General features: G+C 44.2%; 1 protein-coding gene across 1 annotated transcript in view; it reads left to right on the top strand.

Moving 5' to 3' along the window:
• The first annotated feature begins 5,300 nt into the window (after positions 1-5,300).
• Positions 5,301-13,527, top strand: part of PLCH1 (phospholipase C eta 1) — a 131,403-nt gene continuing 123,176 nt past the window's right edge. Inside the window, exon 1 of the mRNA XM_081139225.1 lies at positions 5,301-5,510. The gene's annotated coding sequence lies outside the window, so the exon portion shown is untranslated. The remainder of the gene's footprint in view (positions 5,511-13,527) is intronic.

Genomic DNA, 13,527 nt, shown 5'->3' with positions numbered 1-13,527 from the left:
AAATATGCAAATAAATAAAAACTAACATGCAGTATTTAAAATGCAGTCTTTCCTTTTGCTATGTTTGTGTGGAAAAACCATTTGTTTTCTGATTTAAAAAACAGGTGTTAGTAATAGAGAGTGCATACCCCATTAGAATTCCAAATAGTAAGGAAACAGAAGGATTTTCCTTGCAGTGTAAATTGCTACCCCCCGACCCCCACCAGCTTTCAAAGCTTTAGAATAATTTACATTGTCTTATCAGTTTCTATCTTCATTTTGTCTCTGCAATACAACCTGCTCATTTGGCCAAAATTTTGTTCAATGTCTAAAAAATGATTGCTGTATTAGATGACTCGGATTCTGCAGGATTTTTTTTTAATTGATTTTTCTCTTAGAGAGAGAAAGGGGGGAGAGAGAGAGAGAGGGAAACATTGATGTGAGAGAGAAACATTGACCAGCTGCCTCCCACACACGCCCTGACCAGGGATCAAACCCACAACCTAGGTACCGAACCCACCACCTTCTGGTGTACGGGATGACACTCCAACTGAGCCACACCAGCAAGGGCAGGAATTTTTAATGGTAGTGTAGGAATGGGAAACCAGTATATTTCATAATGGAAATATGTCATTTCAGAGTTTCAATATTACTTCCTAGGCTGAAGCATGGACTTCAGTTATATGTCTGTCCTGCCCAGCAGGCTCTGACCATCTTGAAAGTTGGAGATATTGGCTCTGTGGGAGGTCTTTCTGGAAGGGAACCTTACAGGGCTGAGCTGTGAAGCTCCTAGGAGGAAGGTAAAGGGGCTCTGTCCTTCTCTGACACTATTGTTTCCTTTAAAATACTTCATTCTCAACCCTCCAGACCCCCAGGGGGAAAAACAATGAAGCAAGTTGGAGAAAAATAGAAAGTGAGAAAATTTCACTTTAATTAGCATATTTTCCACCTTTTAAAAAGTATTCATTCTATGCTGGGAACTGAAAATCTCTTGAGAAGCATAACTGGGGTATAAGAAAACCTTGATTGAATTGAAGAACTTAAACCTAGGCAGGCACAACACTGCTATTTTATCTTTGTCCAGCATTCACAGGATGAATTATTTTGCCAAGGTTTTAAAGTAGGGAACCTAGAGTTTAGAATTCTGATACCTAGTCCAAACTCATTCCTGGTCTTGACAATTTAACCTATATTTTCCCCTTATTTGTAAGGTGGAAAAAGTTCAGTTGCTTGTAATGTTTGACATTGCCATATAAAAGAAGAAATTATGTAGGCTTGTTATAGAAAAAAATATGAATAGCACGTTTAAAAATGGATCATGCAAAAATGTTACTGTCTTTTGGTAAGAAGTTTAGCCTTAAAGTTTTTTCCTCTATAGTCCAAATACATTTCAGTGTGTAGAGGTTGTTTTTTGTTTTTGTTTTTGTTTTTTTAGCACTTAAAAGCTTTAAATAGGTTGACAATAACAGTAAAAATAATTGATATTTTGAAAAGCTCAGTTTGTACTAGGCACTTTGTGAAGGCTTCACATGTAGCAGTCTTATTTAATTTAGTCTGGAGGCCCCCATTGCCTCCATAACCAAGATCATAGTACCGCAACAATGTGTTAATTTATGAACTGAAGTATTTCAGTGAATTCTCCACATTCATGAACACATAGAAGATTGCCAAAATGTTAATAATTTTTGAAACTGGTGACTAATACATAGTGCTTCATTATGATTCTACTTTTGTGTACGTATGAGAATTTCCGTGAAAAACACGAAACACAAAACAAAACAGCTCTCCAGCTGGGGAGAGAAAGATGGTACTTACAAGGGTCCACCCCCTACCCCCACCCCCCAGTCCTTCCTGATGGACTCAGGAAGTTTCTCTTCTTAAAGAAAAAAAAATCTGTCATATACATATGAATCTGTACAAAGGTGTTTATGTCTTTCTTAGGTGGTCCGTTCGGGAGGGGGTACTGCAGGCGCACCAGCTCTTTTTACCTGCCAGAATCCCTTCCCACCCTCCCACGGGGAACAAATCTGTCCTGCGTTATTTTCTAGGAGTTTTGATGGGGTCGCTGCTCATACTATTCCACCTCGCTGGCTACAGGGGTGGGCGGGTAGTCAGGGACTGGCCACACATATTTGATTCCAAAAATCTTGACCAATATAGATGGGAGGGAGGCCTTAAGGACAGCGACTGCTTTGTACTTCAGTACTATCTATATTCCAGCTAATACTTATAATCTAGGGCAGTGCCTGGTATGTGGCGAGTACTCAACAAATATGTGCTGAAAGAGGGATAACTCGTCTTTGATAATCATTAAACTCTTTGATCACTCTCTTGACTTCTTGATGCCTTGATCGAAATAGGGATAATATTCATCTCCTTCACTCTCTCGCTTCATGGATATAACAAAGATTATTGCTGGTTAAATTTGAGAATCTTAAATATGGCTATTTTTGCAATCGAAAACACCATTTTTTGTACAGCTAGGAAAATCTGCTTCCAACAAGGATTCCCAATGGAGTTTTCTAACAAACCCCTTACGCTATGCAGCACAGCGGGCCAGCCACAAGGTACATCAATCATCTTACGGTGGATCAGGCAGCTTTTACAGGATTGTCTGTGATCCTGGTGTCAGTGCACATTCTGTGTCAAGGCAGAGGTGATAGGTAGGAATCTGGCAGCTATTTAGAGGCGAGGCCGGGCAGTGCTGCGCCAGTGTAATTAATGAGAGCCATCGCTCTGGAAGCTGAGAGGAGAGTGGGGGTTGGGAAGGATGTCTTTCACCAGTCAATGGGATGTAAGAAAAATCGGTGCTTTCACAGCCCTTTTATTGCTGGAAGGAGGTTAAGTCAAAGGATGGCTGTAAGGGGCTCTATGGAACTCGCTGCGCGGATGTAGGTCCCCTTTATGGGGAAGCAGGGAGGGTTCAACCCCAGACTTTTCAGCAGGGCTGATTTCAACCTGCATTGAGCTACTAGCAGGAGTCCTTTACACTTGGAAAATCCTTACTAAAATATTATGGTTTACATGACCAAGAGACCATGCAAAAAAGGTGCTTTACTACCATGTAGGACATATAGCTCAAAGAAGTGGAAGCCTAGATCCCATTTTCTCCAATTGCCCTGTAACCAGTTAGGTAAAGGGGTATTATTTGTTTTGTTTTTCTACTGACTTTTTGGTAACCATGGAAAGGCTGGTGGAACTTAGAGAGGCTGTGTACTCACCACTGCCTAATCCCTTTGCTATTATTTTCTCTGATTGTCACAGTGGGGGAAAATAGTTCTGTCCTGCTTCCAAAAACTTATCAGTGTAACAACATTTTCTTCGTTTTAGTTAATTTTTCTCTGCTTAATGGTATAAAAAGAAGACTCAGAGAGAAAAGTTACATTTAAAGGTTTACGGACATATATGATGTCCTCAACACCGAAGACCAAGCTTTAGTATGGTTCACACTCTTCTTGCTGACACCAGCTTCGGATTGGTTGCTGCTGGGGAAGAAGAGAGGGGGAAGTGCTTTTAGTTGTATCTGTGATATTTTATTTAAAAAAGAAGGGATGAGGGGAGCAAGAGTATATTATATGAGTGTTTGCCTTGTTTGTGGTAGGTTTGAAATATTACATAATTAAAAAATTTTAAAGTTCACAAAATCATGGGCACTAAACTGAAAATAAAGAATGCATAGCAAACAAGTGCTCTTGCTATGAACTTTATGTCTGAGTGTATTTCAACATGTGCATTTGTGGTTGGTTTTTCAGATATGAGAAAGACACCTAGTTATGTGAGGGGTTATCTTGGTATCTTTCCCTCTTTCCTTTTTTTTGTTCTTGTTTTTTTGGCCCTCCTATTTACCATGGAGATTACAAGCAAAACAAATCTCCAAAAAGGTCATGTCTAGAAAGCAAAAAACAATTTGGGGGTAGGATTATCTGTTTAGTTTCTAATAAATAGGGGATTTGTGTGGGTATGTTAAAAAAAAAAAAAGTAAATTTGGGGAGGTTTCTTTCTATGGAGCCGAAAGGCCTTTATGTCTTTTTTCAAACTGATTTCTTCCTGGTACCCTGCCAGGAAGAAATTCAAGCGACTGTTCTGGTGGCTTTTCCTCTCCTTCTGAGAGTCCAGGACTGCTTTCAGGATAAAGTTTCTTCTTGCCCGTGGTGCTTCGCTGGGACATTGTAATTGCCTCTGTTGAACTGAATACAAATGGGTTGTTTCTATGGTATCGGCGAAGTGGGATGAAAAGGTGAAACCCTAGCTCTTTCCCTGAGAGGTCGCGGTGCTACCCCCCCCCCCCCCCCCCCCGCCCGTCAGAGCGGCCCTGCAGCGCGGCCGGCCCCTCGGGCTGTGGCCCTCGCCTGCAACTCGCCGAGCGAATTCACGCGCGAGACAGAAAGTGACTTCAGTGCACGTGGTCACCAGGCCCGGGAAACCCTGCCGCCCCCCACTGCCCGCTGTCCCAGCGCCTTCCAGCCGGCGGGGAGCTGCGAGCCGGCGGGGAGCGCGCGGCGGGGCCGCACCCCGCCCGGCAGCTTGGAACCAACAATGGGGCAGGTTGAAGGCGGCCGACGGGCGCAAAGCCCGGGAGCGCGACCCGGATCCCTCCGCGCCGGGCCGCGGGGCGCTCGCCCCCGGTGCGCGCGGCCGCGCCCGTCGCTTCGCGGCCCTTGAGCGCCTACTGTGTGCACTGTCCCCTCCTGCGGGGTCCTGCTCTCACTCCCCGCGGGGCGCCCGCTGGGGTCCGCCAGCCCCTGCCTGATCCGATGGAGTAACTGGCCTGTGGATGCTTAAGAGAAGCATCGGCCGAAGAGACGGCGGGGCAAATAGCAAGTGTCACCGACACTAGCTGCGCTTTACTCAAAGCAGGTCTCCTTGGTTGTAACGGCATAAAAGATGCTGTTTTCTTAGAATGGTAAAAAAAGAAAAAAAAAAAGAAAAAAGATGGGCGGTTCGGAAATTTCTTTCAGGTGTGGTCCTGACGTTTTTTACTTCGGTGCGAATTGCACGGTTCCCAGGCCTTGAACCCTCGCCTCCAACTTGGTCTCGCCAAACTCCTTTCCCTCCCACCCCCGAGGCTCTCCGGGACACACCCCTAGGCTGAGTACCGAGGGGGTGTCCCTGGACCCGGGCACCTTTGAAACTTCCGGGGGGAAGACTTAATGCCCAGGGCTCCTGGCAAGGGGGGCGCAGGCGCGGGTCAAGGTCCTGCGCCGGCCGACGCGCCGCACGGCCGAGCCCCGGCGGCGGCTCCCGTCCGCGCCGCCGAGCTCCAGTTCCTGATTTCCGCGGGAGCTGGGGCCGGCGGGGAGGGGGCTGCGGCGGGCGCGTGAGGATTTGAATGAGAAAGCAGGTTGTGTGGCCCCGGGGCCCGCTCGGAGGGGACGGGGGTTCTGCTGCTGGCGGGGAGACGGGCCCTCCGGGCAGGGGTTTGGAGCCGGAGGCCCGGGAGCCGTAACTCAGCTCCCCGGCGCTCTGGAGGTCGCTCCCGTGCCGAGCGCTCGGAAGAACCCTTCGTCCGCCGAGCACTCCAAGTTGAGCAGGTCAGTGCTTTCGGGGGGACGAGAAAGATGAAGGGTCCTGGTCCGCCAGCCCAGGTGTGCAAGTGAGCAGGTGGCCCGAGCCCCTGTCCCTGCCGTCCAGGCCGGGACGCGCTCTCTAGGAGTCTGATGTTGTGCGTGCGGACCCCGCAAGCCTGTGGACGGCGGGCCCACGGCGGGGCTCGGGGCCCCGTCATTCAGAGGATGGGGGGGGGGGCGCAAGAACTTAATTCTCGCGTCTCTGGCGGAGGGTGGGGGCTTCGCGGTGTGGAAGGTAAAGCGTACTTGCTGGGTGCTTCACGCACACCCCCGGCCCGTGCGGGATCCCGGGGACCCCTTTCCGACCGCCGGACGCCGCGGGGAGAGCGGGCTCGCGTCTCCCCGCGCGCGGAGCGCGGTTCCATTTGGCTCGCGGAGTCTCACGGTTCTTCCTGCGCTCGGTGACCTCGCTCAGGACCCCGTCGGAGAAGACGGGGCGCGCCCAGGGCGAGGAGGATTTGCTCCGTTGCCCTTTCCTGGAATAAACCGGGGGCACCCGAGCGGCGCGGGACGGCGCAGGAAGGTCTGCCCGCGCTCTGCGCCTGCGCGGGGTTCCCATGGCGACCGGGCAGCGAGTCGGAGACGCCACCCGCGCGCCCCGAAGTCCCGTTCCCTGTTGATTGTCTGAGCCGCCCCCTCTCCTTCCCGGGACTTTTTCTTTGTTGTTTGTAGCGTGGAGTCAGTTATTGAGCTCATTTTGATCTTAGGAGCTGAGCATTAAAACAATGACGAAGTTGAACAGTAAGACACCCCCACGTCCTCCCGGTGCCCGCAGGACCATACTGATCGCAGACGGAGGCAAACGCTGATTGGGGCGGTGACTGAGACGGCCCCCTCCCTCTGCTAGCCCGTGAAAGTGGAGACGAATAAAATGTATTTACTTCCTGGTCAGGCATTAAAAAAAAAATCAGCCGCGCTTGATCTTGAGCCTGAAGGGGACAGACCCGTGCCCCTCCCGCCCGGCGGCGGGCAGGGCGCGGGCAGGGCGCGGGCAGGGCGCGGGCAGGGCGCGGGCAGGGCGCGGGCAGGGCGCGGGCGGGGCGCGGCACCTGCTTCTCGGGGCGGGCGTGTGAGAGCGAGATGCTCTCCAAAACCCACCGGAGCGACTGCCAGCCAGTGGAACAAAGGCTGTCTCAGGAGAGGTGATTGTTTCTCCAGTTGCTCTGGCGTTTGGATCACTTCTGGGGTTAATCTTATAAATTTTCCGCGGGGAATGTTTAAAAAGCCTTGAGCAAGCCACCCAGATTCCTCAAGACTTCTGTTTAAGAGAGTCATTTTTCTTTTCTGAAAATTGTGAGTCTTGACAGTTCCATCCCCTTTTAAAACTCCCATTTGTTTACACACAGGTTAGCATTTGGCAGGGGCACACGTCTTAAGGGATGTGTAGAAGGAGCTGTAGCTTCTCATTGCTCATTTTTCTTAGGTTGCATCGATATTTGGCAGCATGATTGATATACCTGGTTGCTTGTAGTAAATAAACATTGGTTAGAATGAATGTAAGATGGAGTTACCCTTCCTAGGATAAAGTGTGGCATAAAAATACCTTAGATGAAGTAATATTGCTGTATCCTACTTTTAAGTAATTTGCCTTCAAGTTTATTCGTGGTAGAAGCTTTCAGACACTATCCTTCCACCATCAGCAAATGAAGTAAACATAATATTACTTTTGAGATGATTAGTAAATAACATGTTAGTTATCTCTCCCATCCCATTCATTATAAATGCCCATACATTATGCAGTCTATCTAGATCAAATGCTTAAAGATGTGTCATTAAGTATTTTCCCCTTTCTCACAATTAAAAAAATAGAAAAACTCATTTTCAGGTTCAGATACTTTGTGACCCTATTTGGTGGCTCGTAACTGGCTCCAATTCCCTAATTCTCAGTGACATGTGTTTCTGCTGGTCCCAGGAGGTAAGCTGCAGTTTAGCAGATCATGGGGTAATGAGATTGGGAGTGCTGGGGGAGGCTGCTGAGAGTCAGTGGGAATGAGACAAAGGGAGTGAAGGTTGATGGGTAGAGCCAGGATTTATAGCCGCACCAGATTCTTCATAAAAGCTATTGAAGTCAGTGCTTCTGTTTGCTACATTTTCCCATATCATCAACAGCAGTTACATTTATTTTTAGAATCAGTCTTCTAAATAAGTATAAGGATAGAATTTTAAAAATAGAATATGATAAAGGTGCTTCATGTTAAGGTGCCATAATATACTGTGAAAACTCTCAATTAAATGTTTTCTATTTAATTTATTAATTTAGCCAACAATTTATTTATTGACAACTAATTATATATAAGGCAAGATAAATAAATCTTGGTTCCTGTCCTCAGTGAACTAAGAGCTGTGAGTTCTGAAATAATTCAAATGCTTTTTAGGTTTTCAGGGTAAAGACACTACCTATGGTCATCTTAAGAAGAACAGTTTACTTAGTGCTGAGCAATCAGACTTCTAGATTCAGAAACAAATGCTGAAACTTTAGTTAGAAAAAAATCCTGAGCATTGTTTTTGGGGATTTTAGATAAGAGTCTATATATGTGGTGAAAGCATTGTGTGCACCTATCTTCTTACATTTCTGTAGTATAGACTTGGCCCTAAAACCTAGCTCTTGAGTTTGAGAGCAACAGAGAAACCCTGTAATTCTCGGGTTTCTTAGATGAAGATAAGGTGAGTGATTCAGTGGTCCTTTGTTCTGGCTCCCTGTTTCATGACATAATAAACCTCCTGCAGCTCCCTTCTAAGAATAGTGTTGGCCTGCATGCTTGAAGGATCATGACTATTATTTCTCTAAGCAAAAAAAATTAAAACAAACAAAAAACCCCCCCACAAAAACGGGGGGATATAAAATTATAGATGGATAAAAGGAATAGGGTACTTAAACATTTTAATTGTTGAGCTGGAATAATTTCTAGGCATTTTCAGTGAGTTTAGACTATAGAAATCCATTATAGCCATGACAAATCTGACCTAATGTTGACCAAAGTTGATAAATGTTTCCTCTTGTCATTCATAGGACATAGACAGGGAGACTGTAGTCTCGCTTCCTTCACCTCCTCATGAGTCAACAGTGATCAGCTCAGAGAAGCTTGCTGAAGAGCATCCCCATTTGGTTATTGCTCTTTGTCTAGGAAAATCAGCCTCAGCTGTGAATTGTGGACCAAGTGGTGCAGAACTCATTAGTTTGAACAATGCCTCATCTGCCTGGGAAGCATGTTCTCTCTTCTCACTCGCAGGGGCTCATTCCAGGCTGGCTTTGCTCACAAGGAAAATCATTTAGACACAGTTGAGTGGACACTCACTCACATCTCTTTGACACCCGTGACCATTTTTGTTTAAGGAGAAATCCAGTACTGCTGTGGTAGGGTGTGCCAAATTAGAAGTGCATTTTAAGAACCCTGTGAAGAAGTTTACACAGCTTTATGTTGTTATCATCAAGGTCTCTGTCTTCTGTGCTTCAAAGTAAGAGGGCAGGATGGATGCAGAAGGGACAACTGAGAAAACTTTTATAGCAAAGTTAAAAACATCCTCACCAATTCTGCATTTTAGATGCCTTAAACCTCTTCATTGTCATAAAATTACAGAACAGAAAAAAGATACAAAGTAGATACCATGCTTGTTATATAAATCAGGAAACCAGGATCCAAGGTTGCTAAATGATTTTCTCAAAGTCACAGAGCTAATAAATGGCAGAACTGGGATGAAAATGCAGAGGTTTTGATTTCTGATGATCCCAGGAAGTCTGGGGTGGGCAGAAATGAAATCCTTGCTCTAGATTTGGTATTTGCAACCATATAAAATTGATGTAGTTGTAGATATAAAATGGTCCAACATCAGCAATGTTATATGATTTAATCTAGTTTCATTGAGTGGAATTGGCAGTGGACCCCTTTTGATTATATATTTTGTTGTAAGCGTGTATATATCATGAGAATGTATATGTTGCACATGCATAAATGCAAAAAGTCTTTTTCAGTATCTATTTTGGTCTGAGGAATTCTGGCATTGCTAGGATCTAATACAAGGGGAAACAGTTTTTCTGGTTATTTATTGTTCAGCAAATATTTATGCAAGGGGTTCTGGAAGAAAAGGAGGAAATGAACATTAATGTATTCCAACCATGTGTCTGGGCATCTACTTTATATCACTTTAAAACTCATAACAATCAGAAGATGCAGAAATTATTATCCCATGTTACTGATGAGACTCAGAGAGGTTAGTTTCTTGCCCAAGATCCAACTGAGTATGAAACAGACTTGCAATTTGAACCCAGGTCTGGCTGCCTCTATGCTCTATCACATCATGTTGCTGCTCAGAAAAGCAAGACTATGTTTATGAAAAATATTGAGTGATTTTCTTTTCAAATTCACTATTCCATGCAAAGTACAGACAGGTAGCACTGTTTCTGACCAGCTTTTTGGTGAGTAGAGAAGCTGCATTTCCTATTTGGAGGTTAGGAGGTTATAAATTCAGGCCTGGTTCCAAAAAAACATTCAAGACTTTGTTTATAAACTATGCTGGCTATTTGTTTAGAAGTGAGTGGTGTTTAGGTTCTCCTCTGCAAATGCTTCTCCACATCAAAGTAGCCCACTTTTCACTTCTAAATTGTCAACTTGCTGTGGGTCTGAGAGAACCCCTCATGATTTTAATGTGTTTCCTGGCATCCCAAGACTTAAATATTGGTTTTCTCTTATATAAATTTTACTCACTTATTTTTCTTGGAATAGTATTGAGAGACTTGGTGCCGGATAGAACCAGATGGTATCTTCCTGTAATGTTTTTCAAATTGGAGACCAGGATCACCTTGGACAGTTGCTGAAAATTTCTAAACTTATAGCCAGAAGCTGGAGTTTTGCAGCTCTTAACACTACTCTGCTGTGGTGTTGGGAAATTGATATTGAACTGTACTGAGCTAGTTTCAGATTTGCAGTATTTTTGAACTGATTTCCCCAGGAGGAAACTGAGGCCCAGGAATGTCCACACTCACACTGCCGAGTTGGGACTTGAGTCTTGGCATTGCCTGTAGTCGCCTGGCCTAGTATTGTTCTAGGTGGCACACCACAACTTCAAAGCACGCTGAACCCTACCCACTTCGGTGTTCAGCCCGGGATTCAGATACTGCACAGAATCCCTGAAGGCGCTCTGCATTTCCCTCTTCATGAGTTTGTTTTCTGTGGCTTATCCTACCAGCAGCCTCTTTTCTCTGTGGCTGGCTCTTATGAAGCTGTCCAGCCATTCAGGTGCCCATGCATTACCTGTTAAATTGCCACTGGAAGGCAGAAGGATCTAGTTTAATGCTAGCATGTGTGAGTTACTGATTAACTGATCTAAGGCAGCCATGGTTTCTCTTTCATCTACCTCTGCTTCCTTGTTGCTAATCACAAGAGCCAAACATTTGAATTCAGCTTCCTACTTCCCTCTTCTTTCCCTCTTCAATTTAATTGAAGGGGCCCCTGGATTTCAGAATCGGCCTCGGTGGAGTCCTAATGGGACTGCTGCAAAACTGCCCCTGGTGGAAACTTTGAAGACCTAGGCGGTTTTTTGTCAGGGCTCAGAATTCTGGACCAGAAATGAAGTGAGTTGACTGTATAATCGTATGGAATTTAGTTCTCTAGTCCTCCTATTTCTTTCTGACAAACAATCCTTTCTTAACTTGGAGTGATATGGGAGCTGTTGAAAATAAATTTAATTCTTAAAAAGATTTCTTTATAGAAGAGAATAAGCTGTTCATATAAGAAGTTAGGGTCATGCAAAGCCCTTTGATTTTCATTTAATTTAAAGGCTATTGATTCCATACAACCGTTTGTGTAAAAGAGAAAGGGAGGATTGAGGGAAAAAAAGGAGAGTTTCTTTATGCACATAGGATATCTCTGGAGGGATACACAAGAAACTAATAATGTTGGTTGCTGGGAGACAGATACCTATTCATCGTCTATGCTATTCATTATATATGGTTTGTTTCTTTTGAATTTTGAAACTTCGACTTAATAAGTAAAATTAAAATAAAAAAGTCTACTTGGGTTTCAATAATAAATAAGTAACCACCTCCTGGCTCCTAAGTGGTAGAAATAGGAGACTGGGAAGCAATTTTAAAGAAAAGAAAAGCAATTCTCTTTATTTTTTTTAAGTCTCATCAAAGTTCACATTTAGTAATTTTTTCTTCACATTTAGCAACTTTTAAAAGCAGTGTTCTTTAAGCTTTCTGGTTTTGATCCCGGGCTGTGGAGGGCTTTTTTTGATTTTTCATAGTTTTTCCGCTCCTGTAGAGCGTCAGTTATTGGCTGCAGCCGGACTCCGAGGGCCAATGGGCATCGGACTCGTCCGCTGGAGCTGCGGCACCTCTCCTGCAGGCCAGAAATCTCCCCGCCCCGAGAAATCCCTGTAAGGTGATTATTCTTCTATTTTCCTGAGCTGTGTTCTGAATGTGAATGTCAGAGGACTCTCTTCTTCTCAAAATGAGAACAAAACCAAAAAATCTTGTATACAAATATTTTATTCTGAACAACAGCTTTTCTTGTTTTAAATAGGTTGTGAATTGAAAGTGTTTTTCTGTTTACTGGGTAAATCATTAAAATACAGTCTTAGAAAAGAGTAAACACAAACTGTGTAGCAACTTCTTTTTCACTTGTCAAAAGAGAGAAAAGTGAAGCCTGTTATTTAACGTCCAAGTTTCAGTCAAAAGCAAAAACTCAAGTCAGGCCCAGTTCTCAGTACATTCGTGAAAATCTCTCATCTCAAATGTGGTGAAATAAATAAAAAAGCATCTATTTTCCTCCCAGAATTGTTCTTACTGCTGTTACTTTTTATTTGTTAGAAAAGAATAACTGAATAGGTCATACATTCTTGTGCTTAAAAGGACATTTAGTGAACATTCTCTCACATCTCTGTCTCTCAGCCATCCAGTTCTTCCTCTAATAGACCAACAGTCTATGGATGCTTTTTTCCTCCTTTTAAAACTCAAATGGTAATGCATCATCCACATGATTCTGTAATTTTTCTTGTAATAATGTATCTTGTATATGATTTCATATCAGCATAGAGCTTCTTAATGGATGGTGCACTACCATTGTCAGTGTTCTGGATTTTGGCCATTCTAATAGGTGTATAGTGGTATCTCTCTCTCTCTCTTTTTTTAAAAAAATATATCTTTATTGATTTCAGAGAGAAAAAAGGAGAGGGAGAGAGAGAGAGAGAAACATCAATGATGAGAGAGTCATTGATTGGCTGCCTCCCGCACACCCCCAACTGCGGATGAAGCCCGCAACCTGGGCATGTGCCCTGACCAGGAATCGAACCCTGATTACCTGGACCCTAGGTCGATGCTCAACCGCTGAGCCACACCCGGCTGGGCGTGGTATCACTCTTTAATTTGCATTTCCTGATGACATATGATGTGGAACATCTTAGTTGTTTTTTGTTGTTTTTTTTAATATTCTCTTTTCCTAATTCATTTAAAAAAAACAACCTTATAGATATTTTAGAGAGAGAGGAAGGGAGAGAGCGAGAGAGAGAGCGACCTGCCTCTCCACTTATTTATGCACTCATTGGCTGCTGCTTGCATGTGCCATGACTGGGGACTGAACCGGAAACCTTGGTATATTGGGAAGATGCTCTAAGCAACTGAGCTACCCAGCCAGGGCCATCTTAGCTGTTATGTGTGTATTTTGAATAACAGTCCTTTATCATATGTTTTTTTGCAAATATTTTCTCCCAGTCTGTAGTTTGTTCTCTCATTCTCTTGACATTGTAGTTCTCAGAGCAAAAGTTAAAAAACATCTTTTTTTTCCCTTCAAAACAAAACAAATGTTCACAATCTCTGCTTTATTTTCATTTGGTTACACATGCTTTAAAACACACACACACACACTCACACACTCACTCACTCACTCACTCACTCACACACACTTGCAAAATGCCCAAACTTCAGGAATTAGAGGGACTAAAACAAGGGACTTACAGGTTTGAAAGAATGTCCCAGGCTTCAGAA

This window comes from Miniopterus schreibersii, assembly GCF_964146895.1.
Source record: "Miniopterus schreibersii genome assembly, chromosome: 5".
Classification (NCBI taxonomy): domain Eukaryota; kingdom Metazoa; phylum Chordata; class Mammalia; order Chiroptera; family Miniopteridae; genus Miniopterus; species Miniopterus schreibersii.
Note: the sequence above shows the minus strand (reverse complement) of the source record. Positions and strands in the feature narration are given on the sequence as shown.